Source organism: Panthera tigris, chromosome C2, assembly GCF_018350195.1.
Source record: "Panthera tigris isolate Pti1 chromosome C2, P.tigris_Pti1_mat1.1, whole genome shotgun sequence".
Taxonomy (NCBI): domain Eukaryota; kingdom Metazoa; phylum Chordata; class Mammalia; order Carnivora; family Felidae; genus Panthera; species Panthera tigris.
In genome coordinates, this window is record NC_056668.1 from 145,587,942 (window position 1) to 145,605,183 (window position 17,242).

The following is a 17,242-nucleotide window of genomic DNA, read 5'->3' on the forward strand; positions in this document are numbered from 1 at the left end:
AAGCCGGCTGGATCACCCACAGGACCACCCGCTCCTTCAGCAGCACGAAACTCAGTAGAACTCCCAGGAGGAGTCGGGGTGCCTGGGTGGCTCAGTCGGTTAAGCATCTGACTCAGTTCCAGCTCAGACCATGATCTAGCAGTTCATGAGTTCAAGCCCCGCATTGGGCTCTGCGCTGGCAGTGTGGAGCCTGCTTGGGATTTTTCTCTCTCCCTCTTTCTCTGCTCCCCCCCCTCCCCCTTGTGGCTCTCTCTCTCACTCTCTCTCAAGAAATAAACTTTTAAAAATTTAAAAAAATAATAAAAAGAACTCCTAGGAGGAGTACATCCTGATCAATATGGTTTCCAGCCTTGATTGATATCACCTGGGAAACCACCTGGGGTACTTCAAAAAACTAGGCACATCCAAGCCCCGGACCTTGAGATTCCTGTTTCATTGTTTTGGGGTGTATCCTGCCATTTTCTTTTTAATTCAGCAAGTTAATTACAGTGAACAGCCAGGTGGCTTACAACCTATTTTTTTTTAATTTTTTTGATGTTTTATGTATTTCTGAGAGACAGAGAGAGACTGAGCACGAGTCAGGGAGGGGCAGAGGGAGAGGGAGGCCCAGAATCCCAAGCAGGCTCCAGGCTCTGAGCGGTCAGCCCAGAGCCTGACCCGGGGCTCGAACTCACGAGCTGTCAAATCACCACCCGAACCCAGCTTGGATGCTCAACCAACTGAGCCACCCAGGCGCCCCGCAGCCGACCGTTGAAATAGGACTGTTTCTCCTTTAAAGTCAGATGTGATTTAACTACCAACACTATTTCTTCTGTTGAATATTAGCTAACCGTCTCCTAACTGTTTTAAAAATTAGTAGCTAGAACTGTCTCGGGCAAGACTCCTACACAGCTGACTTGCTCCCAAATTTGGATGCGCATCGGTAACACCTGGAGAGTTTTAAATCGTTCTGCTGCCTGGGTCACGGGAGACTCGGATTTACTCGGAATAAGCTACCCCCCCCACCCCCCCGGGTATCTGGAGTTTTATAAGTGCCACTGCTCTTCGGATTTCCAGAAGGCCCCGGTTCCCAGTAAGAGGTTGAGGAACTTGGGCCAACGAGAGCTTGCTGTAGAGAGCAAACAAGAACAGATGGAATCAGGTGAACTCCCAGGCCTCTGGCCTGCGGACGCTGCCCCCTGTTGGCTCAGCCACCACTTTGCTCCCTCGAAGGGGCGCCCTGGGACCCCCTCTGGCCCGCTGCACGTCGTCGGCGTCCAGCTGGCTGCCTGCCTACTGCCCAGAGGGGCGCCCTGCAGAGACCTCACACACGCTCCCCTGCTCTCTAGTGCCCGGTCACAAAATAGAAACCTCGTTACCTCCAAGTTGACGGAGGGAGGGGGGGGGGGGCTGCCCGAAATGGTCGCTGCCGCCTGGGTGTCCTGGAGGCCCCGGGGGAGGGTGACTCCTGAGCAGCTACAGTGTCCGAACCCTCAGCAACTGTTACTACGACAGGAAAACCGGCCACCTGACGGATGGCTGAGCTGTGCCGTCCCCCCGGCCCGTCCTCTCCCGGCCCTTCAACACTAATGTTGCCTCCTGGGTTTAAGCAGCCTCATTAGCAGGTGCATAGCATTCAGCCACGGGGGGGCATTTCGTCGCTGTGCGATTTAAATGCCACGTTCCACTGACTTCTGTAAATCCAGTTTCTGTTTTCTGATATTAATGCTTCTCAGGCTGAGCACGCAGCCACAATTCTCACCTGTGTGTTTTTGCTTTTTCGTTAGTGCCCATTTCTTCTCTTTTATTAAGGTTCCGAGTTTCTCAAAGAATGCTCCCTGACTCATCCATTGCTATCACCTGGGGAACCCGTGAACCTCTCAGATTTCTAGACCTACCACAACACCCCTCCCCTACCCCCCCCCAACCCTGATGAATCTTCTCTGAAGGAGGAACAGTTACTGTATTCTTACCAAGTACCCCCAGGTCCTTGTGAAGATCGAGAACCTTGAGTATCCTGGGAAACCAAACTCTGGTGCTGGTCCCAGTGTGGCAGTTTTACTGGTTCAATCCGTGGCCTCGAGCGAGCTCTCCGGTTTCCGCACCCTCCTCTGGAAAGTGGAGCTGAGGTATTATCTACCCTGTAGGACGGCTGTGAGGACAAAGTGAGCCGGCACGGGTAACATGCCCAGAAGGGTGCCCGCACACAGTAGGAATTCACCACCACCGGTCCGCTCAGTAAGAGGAGACTGACCTCACGAAGCATCAAAGAATAAAGCTGGGCAGACGTTGTCAAGGGCCAAAAGTGTAACGGAAATATGACCATTAAAGCACCGCAGAGGCTAACATACCGCCAGCTCACCCGAGGGAGAATGAGCTGCAGTGTCAGATTGGGATGGACACAGACTTCACCTTCACCTGAGAAGAATTCAACGCACCCATCTAGAGATCCGAGTCAATGGAACTATATAGCTGATTATTATTTTTCCTTTCTCATTATGTATGTGATATATGAATGTTATACATGCTATATCATGTGTACCATATAATACACCTAATCACATTTATACATAATTGAATGTGGAAAACGAATAAAATTATACACGTGCATTAAAACAAAGGTCTATAGAAAAATTGAAGAGATAACACACAGTTCCCACACACCTCCTGCTCATATACAGTTTCCCCATTGTTAACATCTTGCATTATTGTAGTACCTTTGTTACAATTCATGAACCAATACTGATATATTTAAAAATATTTTTAGGGGCGCCTGGGTGGCGCAGTCGGTTAAGCGTCCGACTTCAGCCAGGTCACGATCTCGCGGTCCGTGAGTTCGAGCCCCGCGTCAGGCTCTGGGCCGATGGCTCGGGAGCCTGGAGCCTGTTTCCGATTCTGTGTCTCCCTCTCTCTCTGCCCCTCCCCCGTTCATGCTCTGTCTCTCTCTGTCCCAAAAATAAATAAAAAACGTTGAAAAAAAAATTAAAAAAAAAATAAATAAAAATAAAAATATTTTTAATGTTTATTTATTTTTGAGAGAGAGGAGAGAGAGAGAGAGAACATGAGTGGGGGAGCGGCAGAGAGAGAGAGAAGGAGACACAGAGTCTGAAGCAGCCTCCAGGCTGTGAGCTGTCAGCACAGAGCCTCAATGCGGGGCTCGAACTCACAAACCATGAGATCATGACCTGAGCTGAAGTCCGACGCTTAACTCACTGAGCCACCCAAGCACCCCACCAATACTGATATATTATTAACAAAGGTCCATGGTGTAGATTAGACATTTTGTGTTTTCAGTACTTTCCGCTTATTTTTTGATTGGGTGGTTTGTTTCCTACTGTTTTGGGTTTTGTTTTGGTTTGTTTTTTTTTTTGGTTTTGAGAGAGACAGAGTGAGCATATGCGTGTAAGCTGGAGAAAGGCAGAGGGAGGGGGGGATGTGGGGAATCTGAAGCAGGTTCCATGCCCAGCCCAATGCAGGACTCAATCCTCCAACCCTGAGATCATGACCCGCACCTAAATTGAGAGTTGGATGCTCAACCAACTGAGCCACCCAGGCATCCCTATTTCTTACAATTTTAAGGAATCTTTATATTTCCTTCGTTAGGGATGTGTTTGGATACAGGTCCTTTATTGGGTATTATATTTTCTCCATATTTTCTCCCAATCTATGGCTTGCCTCTTCATTCTCTTCACAGTGTCTTTCAGAGAGCAGAACTTTTTAACTTTAGTGAAGTCTAGCTTATCAATTTTTTCTTGAATGGATTATACTTCTGTTGTTGCAACTAAGAACTCACCACCAAACACAACATCTCTGATATTTCCCCCATATTATCTTCTAAAGATGATATAGTTTTACATTTAGATCAAAGGCATATTTTGAGTTAATTTTTGTGAAAGGCGTAAGTTCTGTAAAACCAATATGCATTGTATTTCTGGGGATGTGTTCCCAGGATTGAAACTTCAGGGTCAGAGGCCTATGTAATTTTCATTTTCATGGGCATTGCCAGAATGCATGTTCAGAAAATGTATTAACACTCTATTTTGGCATCATAAAAGCATGGGAAATTTTAGCCATGTTCCCGCTAGAAATTACTTTCATCAGTTTTTCAATCATTTTCTCAGTCTGATGAGCATGAAAAAAGATTTCTGTGTTACTTGTATTTTCCTTCCCTATTAGTTGAATTTGAGAATATACTGTATGTTTATCAGCCATTTGGGTTACATCTTCCATTAACTATTGAGGCATATATTTGGAATTTTTTTCAAATTGTTTTTTGTTGTCGATTTGTAAGAACTCTTTATATATCATAGATACTACCCTTTGCTGTCTTCCTTACAGTATGTTTTCCCCCCAAACCTACCCTTTTAATTAATTTTTTTATGGGCCACTTATTATTGACTTTGTTTCCACTTGAAAGTATCAAGCATTGGCTAAAATATGTGGGGGAATATTTTAACTAGAGAAATAAGAGTCAAATGAGGGGCACCTGGGTGGCTCAGTCGGCTAAGCATGATGATCTCAAGTCATGATCTCACAGTTCATGGGTTCGAGTCCCACATCGGGCTCTGTGCTGACAGCTCAGAGCCTGGAGCCTGCTTTGGGTTCTGTGTCTCCCTCTCTCTCTGTCCCTCCCCCGCTCATGCTCTCTCTCTCTCAAAAATAAATAAACATTAAAAAAGAAAAAAAATAACAGTCAAATGATTTACTGGACAATTCACTCTTAGAAGGCGATAGATATGAGAAAATCACAGAGAAACTAAGGTCACACTGGCTAGAGAAGAGAATATTGGGCAGGAGGTTGGCAGGTAGAAGGAAATAAAAAGTTGTTTCAAAATATGAATGATTGCCATGTGGGAAAAGGGTCACATTAATTTTGAATGGTCACAAATAGAACCGCATCAAAGGAGAATGACAAGTAGGAAGAACTGGGCTCGATATAAGGAAGAAGCGTCCTCACGGTCACGGCCGCCCCGGAATTAAATGGTTGCTTAAGATTTAGCGTTCCGTGAAATTTCCGAAGATGGTCGCCATAAACATGGAGAACTGGGGGAAAGTATCATGCACAGGCTGCTATCGTTCAGAAAAACTGAAACCAAGCTCCAGTGTTTCAAAGAAAATGGGGCTTTAATACAATTTGGTGATCACAAAACTGTGGGAAGGGCTGGAGAAGGTAAAGGCAGGAAACAGGTGTTAGCCTTCAGCTTCACGACTACAGTTACAGCCTTGTAAGACAGAGAAACACTGCTGTCATGCAGGGGTCAGTGACGTGGACCTCACTGCTAACTTCCCAGCTCCTCTGTAGCCTGGAGTCAGGTGAAAACCAGGAAAACTCAGAAGCCACTGAGAAGATTAAATGGCATATATACAAAGGCTGTGTCCGTCTGCTGTCCCTACTAAAGGAAGGAGAAATGGTGTCTACCTCTACCCCACCTTTGTGTGAGTGCCTTTCATTGACAGAATGTAAATGACATCCATGGAGCTGGAAGCAAGAGGTTCTGAGAAATCCAGCTCCTAGACTTCTAGACCCTGAAGTACAGAGGAGAGTTAGAAGGATGGGACAGGCAATAAGGTTGTCCAACAACATCTAGTGCAGGGTTCCAGCATCTGTACAGCCCTTAGCACGGGTGGCGCCTCCTTTCTCAACGTGATGGAAACCCACCCACTCTATCGCTCTTATAAATTTTTGTACAAACTGTACCTTAAAGAGATGTCATTTCATTGAAGATGACCGTCTTGGCGACTGCTGAAAACTAAACCTGTTATTTAATTCAATTAGGGCATATTGAGTATCACTTTCTGTGAGCGGTTGGAGTGGTTTGAAAGCCCAAGAGGCCCAGCGGACCACTGGTGCTGTAGTCACAACCATGCACTTGAGGGGCTTCTCCTACCCAGACACCGCGGTGTCCTCTGGAGAGCAAGGAATTGAGGACCCGTGGCCTTCCTACTTGGGTTAATCACATCATTATACGTGGATGGGCCTCCCGTTTACGCACCAAATATCGGGACTAATTCTACAAGGTCACGTCGTGAAGATTAAGGAATAGATCTCATTGAAGAAAGGCAAAGCTCACAAAGGCAGGGTCAGCAATAAGGAAGTTCATGGTGTACTCCATCTTTCGTTATCCCATCGAAAGGCACGCCAGGGCCAGTGAGGCAGCCAGGGAGGGCCACCTCTCAGACCTCATTCAAGAGTGATTTGCCATGAGGAGTGCAGCTGGCTGACAGCTTCCTCTTTGAGGGCCTCCAGAATCTACAGTAAGGCCATGCTGTCCTCAAGCAGCCTCCAGCCAATGACTGGGCATTACATAGGTAGTAGGGCCTGGCCACTTTTGCCCAGCGTGGAACCCCTCTATAGGCAAGCTTGTCCTGGCCCCTTCCACTGGGCTGGCCAAAAGTATCTCAGAGCCTCATCAGGGGACGCTCACAACAATTCTTCTTATGCACATATACAAGATCTCTGGGGGCCTATGCATGAATGACATTGCTGAATCAAAAGGAATTTCTTTACATGGCTTCCAAAGCTCCCATTATAGGTCACCTCATTTGTTCATTGGGCATCACAATTTAAATCCGTGGTATATCACAGAGTTCATTTGGACCCAACTGTATAGGGATTTATAGTACTTCTGAAGCAAGATGAGCCTTCAAGGACCAGCCTCCCACCACCATTCAGAAATTACAAATATGATAAAGTAAAGATTATTCACCAAGCTTACAAACCAGACGAGTGAACTCATGTTGAGTTTGGGAGAAGATGACAGATTGCTGTTTGAAAGTAGATAGGACTCTAAAAGCAGCTAGAATCGCCAATGAAACTGAAATCGCATCCTTTTGTGAAGAAGATTATAAAAACTACAAAGCTAATTCCATTTAAGCCTGGTGAAAACCTAAGAGGGGCTTCCTTTTTGCATACGATGTTAAGCCCTTCATTCCACTGCTGAGTACAATGCACCTGCCTGAGGTTCTTCCCCGCCCCCCTTCACCAAACCTGACCACCTTCCACCCCTCTTGACACAGGAGTCTGGTCCAGGGTGTGGTCTGAGCTTTCCCCGCTGACTCCCCTCCACTTATCTCTCAGACCTTATCCCCAATAAGTATCTTGCCCTTATAACTGTGTCTCAGTGTATACTTTCTGGATGACCTAACAAATACAGCTGTGACATCTTCTAGACACAGTGTGGGCTTTGCTCCAGAGGAAGCAGCCCTTCCCTCTTGTCAGCTCTCCATTTTCACGTCGCCAGAGTAGCGGGGAAGGAGGTAAGGAGTGCTTATCGCCAAGCAGTCTGGATTTGGGATGCAGCTGTTTATAAGAATTCTCTGAGACAGCCAGCCCCTCTCATCCTGTGGGAAATTTGGTCTGTGAGATGATCAAAAATCCTGATCCTGTAGAGTAAGACAGCTGATCTTAGATGTAGCTTCTTCCACTAGGAAAAAGGAGGTTCTGCTCCCAGGGGAAGTAGGATAACTCCCAGGGCTACTTGGAGATGTTTCTGCTCATTGAATATTGTACAGTTAGTACCGTACATTTTATTCATATGCCATGATGGTCCTTTGGAGCAGGAGTTAATTAGGAGATCCTGGATTTTACAGCTTTCATTTCCTAATTTAGAGCTGGGATGTATAGGCATCCTTTGATCTTAAAAACTTCCAATTAAAAAAATAATCCCAGTTGGGGAAACACACCATCACATGGGCACCACTCTCTGCTCCAATTCAGAAACAAGTTTTGCTTGTGAATCACAGGGCTGTTGGGTTTTGCAGGGATTTATTTTCCTCCATTTCCCTCCCAACATTCAACTCAACCCCTTTCCACCCCTAACACCATATAACCATCCTTCATCTCTCACCCTCCTTTTGTTCCTTCTGATGCCAAGAAGAAAAAAAAACTAGCACAATTCCTTGTTTTGAAAAGTTGATTTATTCCAAGCAGCAGAGTGGAATTCACATACCTATACCTCTTTGAGACAGGAAAAGAGAAAGCAGAAACTGAGACGCAAACAAGGTAAATTGTATTAACCAAAGTTATATAGCAGCTTTTTGAACAAGAGAATCCAGTAGTTGAGTATCTAATTTGGGTACCTCTGTCCCTCGCCCAAAGTCTAAATGCACAGTTGCAAACAGGAGACAGAGAAACGTGGTGGCCTGTAGGTTAGCAGAAGTCACCAGGGTCATGTAAGGGCTTGCTTGGATCATAGTACCTAGAAGGCAGCCAGACATTTATTTGGTCCAACATTTCCACCCACAGATGAGGAAACTGAGTTGCAATAATACATCCTTAGAGTGGTCCAACCAGTTGTGGCCCGTCAGAAATGGGACCCAGCTCTCCAGACCCCTAATCCAGGGCTCTTTCTTCAATGCCTGATTGCCCCTTGGTCATTTACTGTTTGGCTGCCTCGCTTTCTCCAGCTGCTTTTGTGTCACTCTCGCCAAGGAGAGACGTAAACGAGGTGGCCTTCATTTCCTCTTTACTCACAGTGAGGACATGACCTAGTCCGCTGGCATCACACGGATTGTCAACAGCAGTATCACCTTCTACCTGTGGGCATATGTCTTACATTTTTACCGCCAGCTTGTCCTCTTCCGTCTAGCAGCCCCGCTACAATCCACGTGGATTGCTTTTCTCCAGAGAGGAACGAAGTACAACTCATAAAGCTGATGAAGGCCATTGCACGCTTCCATTTCAATAAGCAGGAACTGGTTGTGGCAGACAATTACTCCTCACAGGCACTGAGTCAGTTTCTCTATGTTATTACGTGTGGTCATTTGCATCCTGGACCCTGATATGTTATCCCTTCCTGAAACCATGCCCTTTTCCACATGTCGTACCTTGGTTTTGTCATCGTAGCTAAGCTGAAACTACATTTCCCAACATACTCTTCTCTGTCTAGTTCTGCATTAAGTTTGCCAGAAGAAATTTCTGTGCGTTTCGGAAAAGGGAAGGAAAGCGGCCGCTATTTTTTTTTTTAATGTATTGAAGGTTGGGGTGTGGGTTGGCACTGTTGAAACTCCTGTGTGTTCTTGTTGACCTGTTGGCTCTCCGTGTTGACATGGCGTGGCACCTGCCCCACAGAGCCTCCAGCTCCTGCTGGAGATTTTCCTCCACCTTCCGTAGCTCTTGAGCCGGGTATGTGTGCACCTGGCCAGACACATCAGCGGAGCACCAGCTTCTCCTGCAGGCCACCCATGTCTGCATATTTGAAAACAGAGACCGACGCGGGTTCCAGGTGGCTCTTGCTCTCGCCACATTGTGTCCCAACCACTGGCCCTTCCCAACCACTGGCCCTGATTACCCCAGTCCCAGCCTCAGATACAGAGGCAACAGCCTTACGGTGACTTTTTAAATAGCTCCCACGACTGCATAAGGTATAATCCCTCTAATAAATCCTTTATTCTATATCACTCATAGTACTTCTGCACGCCCAGTTAAAGTGTGAGCCATATGCCATAGACTTGGCAGTTACCCCCCACCTCCACTGGAACAGTAAACCTGCTCACCTCTTGACTTTGAGTCTGGCCAGGTAACTTGCCTAATGTGACACAGACAGGGACTTGCCCAGTAAGTCTTTCCCCTCAGCAGGTGTGCTGTCGCCAGGAGAAGGGAGCATGGTCTGGCTGCTTGTGCCCCCGAGGAAGATGAGATCCACGTGCAGCATAGCGACCCCAGCCACGGCAGCCTGAGGCTTAACCGTCCAGGCAGCTGCACACCCACAGGGCAAAGTAGAACTGTCCATCCCAGCCCCACCTAAAACCCTGGCTGACCCACAAATGCAGGAATAATAAAAAAAAAAATTACCTCTTCTTAAAGTCACTGAGTTTTGAAGGGCTTTGTTATGCAGCAATAGCTAATCCATATACTGTTACAAAACGTCTTTTACCAAAGATACACTTAGATGTGTTCTCAGGTAACTTTAGCAACACTTCACTTAAAAATCACCCCCCTGGGGCACTTGAGTGGCTCAGTCCGCTAAGCGTCTGACTCCTGGTTTCCGCTCAGATCGTGTTCTCACAGTTCGTGAGTTCCAGCCCAGCATCAGGGCTGTCAGAGCAGAGCCTGCTTGGAATTCTCCCTCTCCCTCCCTCTCTCTCTGTCTGTCCCCTGCTGGCTTTCTCTGTCTCTCTCAAAATAAATAAACTAAAATAAATAAATAAAAATCACCCTCCTTCCATTTTGATTGATTGATTGATTGATTGAAATGTTTATTTTTGAGAGAAAGAGAGAGAGAGAATGACTTGGGGGAGAGGCAGAGAGAGAGGCAAGCACAGAATCCAAAGCAGGCTCCAGGCTCTGAGCTGTCAGCACAGAGCCTGACACGGGGCTAGAACTCATGAACTGTGAGGTCATGACCCGAGCCAAAGTGGAACACTTAACCGACTGAGCCACCCAGGCACCCTTATTTATTTCTGTAAATTTTATTATTTTTTTAAGTAGCTCCACACCCAATGTGGGGCTCTAACTCATGACCCAGAGATCAACAGCCTCACACTCTGCCAACTGAGCCAGCCAGGCACCCCTCATTTTATAATGTAATTGTCAAACGCTGGAGGTGATTTGGGTGTGAAATTTTGGCTCAATTCTTATGACTTTAAAAAAAAAATTTTTTTTCAATGTTTATTTATTTTTGAGAGACAGAGAAAGACAAAGCATGAGCAGGGGAGGGGCAGAGAGAGGGAGACACAGAATCCGAAGCAGGCTCCAGGCTCTGAGCCATCAGCACAGAGCCTGACATGGGGCTCGAACTCACGAATGGTGAGATCATGATCTGAGCTGAAGTCAGACACTTAACCGACTGAGACACCCAGGCACCCCATGGTTCAATTCTTCTGACTTTAATGAGAACTTATTTAACTTCTATAAACTCAGTTTCCTCATCTATACAATGGGGATGAGATATTACCTACCTGGTTGTAGTGAAGGTACAGTCCTTAACATAGCAATTGCATCTAATAATCACTAGCTATCACTCTGTGTGTGTGTGTGTGTGTGTGTGTGTGTGTGTGTGTTTTGCTAAGTATACTGCCCCCAAGTATTCGTATTCATTTAATATTTTAGTTGTCATTCACTCACCAGCCGCAGAGTATTGAATATCCATCTAACAGTATTGTATAACAAGCTTCTGTGATGGGCTCAGAAAACATCTAGATGAACAAGACCCAGACTGTGCCCTTAAAGATTCCTATCACCTGTGCTGTATTTCAAGCTACTCTCTAAATAACTAAATCACTCCTGAAAGGCAATATTTCTAGGCAGGATGGCAACTGAAGCTATAGTAGCCAAGAAGATACACATTTTATGATTCTGGAGATGATTTCAGGAGGTGACCAGAAAGATGAAATGTTCAGTGACAGTGGCCGGGGGGCGGGGGGGAGGGGAGCTACTTGTTCTGTTTAAGTAAATTGTCATTATTGCCATCATTATTTCTATTTCATTTCCAACCTTTCGACTATTATATGGAACAATGGTAGGATTTCCATTCTTATTTGGGGCTTCTATTTTACCCCAACTATAAATCTTTCTTTTGAATGTGTGACCTGAAAAAAATAACAGGGGCGCCTGGATGGCTCAGTCAGTTAAGCGTCCGACTTCAGCTCAGGTCACGATCTCGCGGTCTGTGAGTTCGAGCCCCGCATCGGGCTCTGGGCTGATGGCTCAGAGCCTGGAGCCTGTTTCCGATTCTGTGTCTCCCTCTCTCTCTGCCCCTCCCCCGTTCATGCTGTGTCTCTCTCTGTCTCAAAAATAAATAAACGTTAAAAAAAAAATTAAAAAAAAATGCTATTTATTTCTGAAAGGAACCTCCCGAGTCTTGTAATTCATAAAGTGAGATTAACTCTTTGCTGTGCGCAAATTTATGTTACTGACGTCATTTTAGGCTAATAATAGCAACAAATATTTATAAATGCTTGCTATATTCCTCCCATTATTTTGAACATGATATTCACTTATTATGATAAAGTGATATAAGCAGATTTTATAAATCTTCCCATTTTGTGGATGAGGAAGTGGAGGCAGAGAGGTTGAGTAACCTTCCCAAGGCCACACAGTTAGTCCATGGCACAGGCAAGATCCATCTGGCTCCAGACTCCGGGCGCTTCACCTGCAAATTCTGCTTCTTCCGTCTGTCCCATGAAGCAGGGAGTCTCTACAGACAGAACATATTGATGCCTGATACAAATCCCCCCACACTAAACATTCCTCAGAATAATTCCTTTGTTCTTCCGAACGCTTGGCCTTGAGGGATGCTCTCTGTTGTCTTTAAGCACAATTTCCATTTAACAAATGTCCTTTCTTTATTGACAAAGGATTGCATTAATTTGGTCCTCTCTCGGGCCTGACAGAAATGAGTATCGTGGTCAGGAAATTGGAGAGAAATGGGTTATCACTTTGGAGGCAAACAGAGCAGGGAAAAAAGAGAAAAGAGGAAAGGCGAGGAGAGTGAGGTGCCCAAAAGGTGCCAGGAGAGAGAAACGGGGAAATGAGAGGTCGGGTGCAAGCACGTTTCTCTGCTTCTGCCCTCCCTCCCTGGGGTCAGTGGTCAGACAATTACCAGAAGGCCCATGACATCCCATCAGGGAGCAATGAGACAGCAGCAGCGACTGGGGATGGGGATGGGGGGAGGTGAAGGAATGTGTCCTGTGTGTTTCATCTCCAGGCTCCCGGAAACTTCCCTCTGCTCTGCGTTCCTCCCAGGAGCCCAAGAGAAAGACCGAATGAAAAGCATCCTTCAAACAAGCCCAAGTCCTCCCTGTGGGGTCCCTGGGAGCAGGTGCGCTTCCCAGAGACACAGCATTCCTCCTGGTTACGTGGTGACTTTCTGTGAAACTGTTTGACACAGAAACACCTTGACTCAAGTTTTTCCAGCTGGAGAAGACTGCTTCCTTGTCCAGGCCATGGGGTCCAACCAGCTTCTGCCCTGCTGCGTGAGATGGTTCTTGGCAGCCCTGTCCTGGCTTTGTCCAACGGCCCCTCCCTGGCTCTCGGGATTCCTTTATGCCACAGGGAGCTGATGCCCGCAGCTGCCTGGCTGAGCAGCTACAGCCCAGCACATACGCTTCAAGGGCCTCCTAGCTGGCCTCCTCATGTTTTCTCCCCTCCCTCCCATCCATTATCAGTCCAGCAACCGGAGTGGCTGTTTTAAAAACATAGAGAAAATGATGTCATCCACTATCCTGGCTGAGAACCCTTTTAAGATAGTGGGCAAAATAATTCACACGGCCTATAAGGAGGTGCCAGGAAAGGTCCTTACCTACCTCTCCACTCTTGTTATTGACCCGTCTCGCCGTTGTTCTCTGTCTTCCTGTCACACCAGCCCATTCTCCCAAGACAGCATGCTGCCTTCCACCCAAGGGCCTTTGCACGTGCTGCACTGTTAGCCTAGAACTTACTCCCTTCACAGCTCACTTTTGCTTATCTTTTTGGTCTCTGAGCTCAGTAGTTTCCCCCTGCACCGCCCTATTTTCTGCCCCAGGGGACTAATCTATATGGACTACATTAATGGTCTTTTTTTTTTTTTTTTTTTTTTTGCCTTCTAGCCTCTGGAAGGCTCTTGAAGGGAGAGAAGAGAGTGATGTCAAGGCATTAATTTTCCTGGACCGTTTCTTGTGAAGGTCAATTCTTTGCAACTATCGAGGTTACTCTATTGGTCAGCTGTGGTTGTATAGTAACCCCAAACTCTCAGTGGCGGTACGACCATGGCACCCATTTCTCAAATACCTTCAGGGGGCCTGCTGATCAACCCTGCTGTAATAATAAGTCCTGATTTTCCGTAATTGATGTTTTGACATCTTCCAAGCATGGACCAAGCTAATGGCTGAAGCTGTTTACATCCGTATGACCCCTGTGTTATTGCAGATTACATAGATAACATATTATGAACCCTCTCACGCCAAACCCCAATATTGCATTTTGCTCCTACCCACTTAGAGGATGCCCCCACCTCATGACTTTTCACGGCTATAGTATTAAAGATTCTCACCTACGCTCGCTCCCTCTGCCTGCCGACTGACCCTGCTCCTTCCCCGTGTGGCCCTTCGTGACATACCATATCCCCTCCTCCTGGAAACTGTAAGTAATAAACTCTTCTTTTAATGGCATTGACCTCTCCCATGTTGTCACTCAGTCATACCCATAAATGAGATCCCAGGTATCGTTTCCAATAGCTGTGCTCAGCTGGGCAGCTGGAGAGCAGACCCAACCCTTTATGTCCCTTGATAATTTAGCTGCCTTTCTCTCCTACTACGTTGTTAGTTCCATGTTTGTCTTGCTCATCTTCACATTCTCATCACCTAATAAAGTGCCCAGGGCATCGTAAATCCTTGATAAACATTTATTGAATGAATGGATAAAACAGGCCGCCCGCATTCGATGCAGCCTGGTGCCCTAATGCAAACGGGGGCAGCGGAGCTGAAAGGCTGCTCTGTTCTTCAGGTGGAAGAAGAATTCTGAAAGGACATCGATTTCCCGTGAAGGCAGAGGCGACTGTGAACTGTCACCACACGAAAGTGACAATTTCTGGCTAAAAGCAGCCAACCGAATGGGTACAAAACCACCCTAACACCATCAAAGGCCGACCCAGGCAGTGGTGACCAAGGCTTCAAACACGCTGAGGATGCTTTGTGATGCTCAACAGATTCTCACTGATTGACTGGGAGGTGGATTTGGAATGAAGTGATCGGGGGACTTTCTGTTTGTATGACCTCTTTGAGCCCTGGTGTTCTTCTCTATAAAAGGCGATGGCATTACCTGCCTTAAGAGCTGCTGTGACAACAAAAAGCCCATGTACGAATGAGCTGTGCAAAAATTTACACACCGTGATTCATGCGCGTTATTGGCTGGTTTTGGTGGTGGCCGTAGACGTGTTAGCTGTTATTATTCACTGCTGTGACTGAGGACGGTTTGAAATAAAATAGCTCCTCGTTCTACTTGCGTGGAACTCTCTTAACGGCGTGTAAATGGTCTGTGCATGAAGGAGGAAGAAATGGGACGATTTGGATGAGCACAAAGTGTGCCTATGCCCTCTGATCCCCCCGCCTTAGGGGTCTCCAGTGCTCATAGAAGGGTGGGATTTGGGGCAGAAGAAAAAGAACTAGAGGAAAAGGCAGAGCACGCCTGCCATCTCAGGATACCTGAGCTGGGAGAGGCGGTGTGGCGTGTCAGTCAAGGTCAGACTTTCATGTCCCAAAGACCCAGGTTTGAATCTCAGCTCGACTACGTTCGAGCTGTGTAATCCAGACGTGTGCTTAAGCTGTTTGAGCCTGAGTTATCTAGAAACAGGGCTGCATGACATTCCCCTCACAGAATTATCGCATTGATTTAGATAATATATAAGGTTCCTGGCACACAGCAAACTCTCTGGCAATGCGGTGGCTACCACTCGTGCTTCGAAGAGGAGTTCGGAGAAATAATAGAGTCTAAAATAGGTTGGAGAGAGTCAGCCAAATTGCATCCACCCTCCTACCCTCCGTGCCCACCCAATGAAATCTAGCTTTCATATGGAACTCATTCATATTTAGAAATCTAAAAATTGCCGGCAAAGGATGACTGCAGAGGAACTTTGAATCATGCCAGACACCTTCTGCTGGGTTCCTAAAACTAACGCCTCAGAGCTGGGTTGTCTGCTTTCCCACGTCAGCACCTGGGGTTCCGTGGCCATGACCAGGTGAGCTGCCACATGGTCCATCGCTGTTTTGCATGGACCAGAAGTGGGACCTCTTTCGCCTTTAGGCATGAGCCTTATCATCTCTTCTCCCTTAGCCAACCAGTCCAGCCTCTGTCATGTTGTTGGCCGTATCTGTGAATACCCACCATAAGCCTTCGCCAGTGACAGAAATGTACAAATTGGAACTAGGGGCAAGAGCAAAAACAACATCTCCACACGAGTCACGTGACAGTTCATCAACCGTCTGGTACAACTTGTCAAGCTGCTTCGGCAGTTTTGGGACCTTGCATCCACTATTTCCTATTGCCGCTATAACAGATGACCACAAATGTAGTGGCTTTAGAGGACACAAATTTATGCTCTTCTCGTTCTTGAGTTTCACAAGTTCCAAATGAGTCTTACAAGGCTAAAAGGGTCCAACTCTCGATTTTGGCTCAGGTCATGATCTCATGGTTCACGAGGTGGAGCCCCGCACCCAGTAGACTCAACTATATCCAGTCATTTCCTTCCCTAGAGAGGGATACCACATCACTTCTCACTCATACCCACCACCGCCCATCTGCTTCAGTTCTGAATGCTCAGTGACAATCAGCCCAAGTCTGTGGCTCTGTTAGGTCCATTTAGCAATAGCCTAATGGTTGGAAGGAGAGAGCACACAGTTCCCCCATTGAACCATTTCAAACAATTGGAAAGAGTTCCCTGGAATCAGGTGAACCAACGGAGGTTATTAACCCCAAAAGCATTAAAGAACAAAAGCAGAGGGGAATTTGTACCATATGGGCGCGGCCATGTACATGGCTTTATGTGTCTAGAAAGTAAGGAAGATGACATTTTCAGGAGAGAAACATGACTTGCAACTAAGACGAGATTCTGCTTAGACAGTAGTCCCCATTGTATGCATATTTAACATACATGATTTCAACCGTAAGCAGAGAACATAGGAGTGTGAGAAATGCCACCATTCTTTTAAATGTGTCTTTAGGGGGATTCTCGCTAAGCATACCGTGAGACAAGGATTGGCTGCATGTAATTTATTCAGGTGGTGATCCCAGAAAGCATCGGTCGTGGAGTAGGGAAGCAAGAAAGGCAAGCAAAAGAAACTAACAGAAGATGCATTAATCAGCTCAATATTGCTGTGAGTTAATGGGGCTCATTCCCCTGGGGTTCCTCTGGGAGACTTGTCACAGACGTTTCAGAGCGTCTCATCCAAGCGAAGAAGCACTTGGGATATTTATCCTCCAACCTTGGTCCATAATCGGTACGGGGCTTACTAGGAGGGCATGAAATCTTCAGTGCTTCCAGCCTCTTGCAGTGCAGGCTGAGTTTGCTCCCACCACCAAAGAGAGCCTTGGGCAAAGAGTCCCAGGTGTGTGCAGAAAAAGTAATCCCTGGGCACAGAAACTGAGCGATGGAATTGTGAATTGTGAGGGCATGGTGGCTACCCCAAAGTTAATGAGAGATGGCAGGTGAGAATTAGTTATTTACTCAGCTTCTCTTCCTGGGGGAAACCCATTCACATATGTTTAAGGTGCATATTATTCCGTAAGTGCAAAACATTTACTCTATCTGCTGCCCAACCGAACAAACACAAACTGTCTTGGCATTTGGTG

The 17,242-nt window shown here is 46.5% G+C and overlaps 1 protein-coding gene and 1 long non-coding RNA gene across 3 annotated transcripts in view; one reads left to right on the forward strand and one right to left on the reverse strand.

Moving 5' to 3' along the window:
- The window catches only part of GADL1 (glutamate decarboxylase like 1), a 278,233-nt gene extending 271,184 nt beyond the window's left edge, over positions 1-7,049 (reverse strand). Inside the window, exon 1 of the mRNA XM_042956241.1 lies at positions 6,976-7,049. The gene's annotated coding sequence lies outside the window, so the exon portion shown is untranslated. The remainder of the gene's footprint in view (positions 1-6,975) is intronic.
- A 101-nt stretch (positions 7,050-7,150) lies between these two features.
- Positions 7,151-14,895, forward strand: LOC122242074. 2 transcript variants are annotated; one of them, XR_006222245.1, is made up of 5 exons: positions 7,162-7,236; positions 7,854-7,981; positions 12,627-12,740; positions 13,507-14,038; positions 14,402-14,895. It is a non-coding gene; the product is annotated as an uncharacterized LOC122242074 (long non-coding RNA). The 2 variants fall into 2 exon arrangements; XR_006222246.1 differs by lacking the exon at positions 7,854-7,981 and having other exon boundaries at positions 7,151-7,236.
- The last annotated feature ends 2,347 nt before the right edge of the window (positions 14,896-17,242 follow it).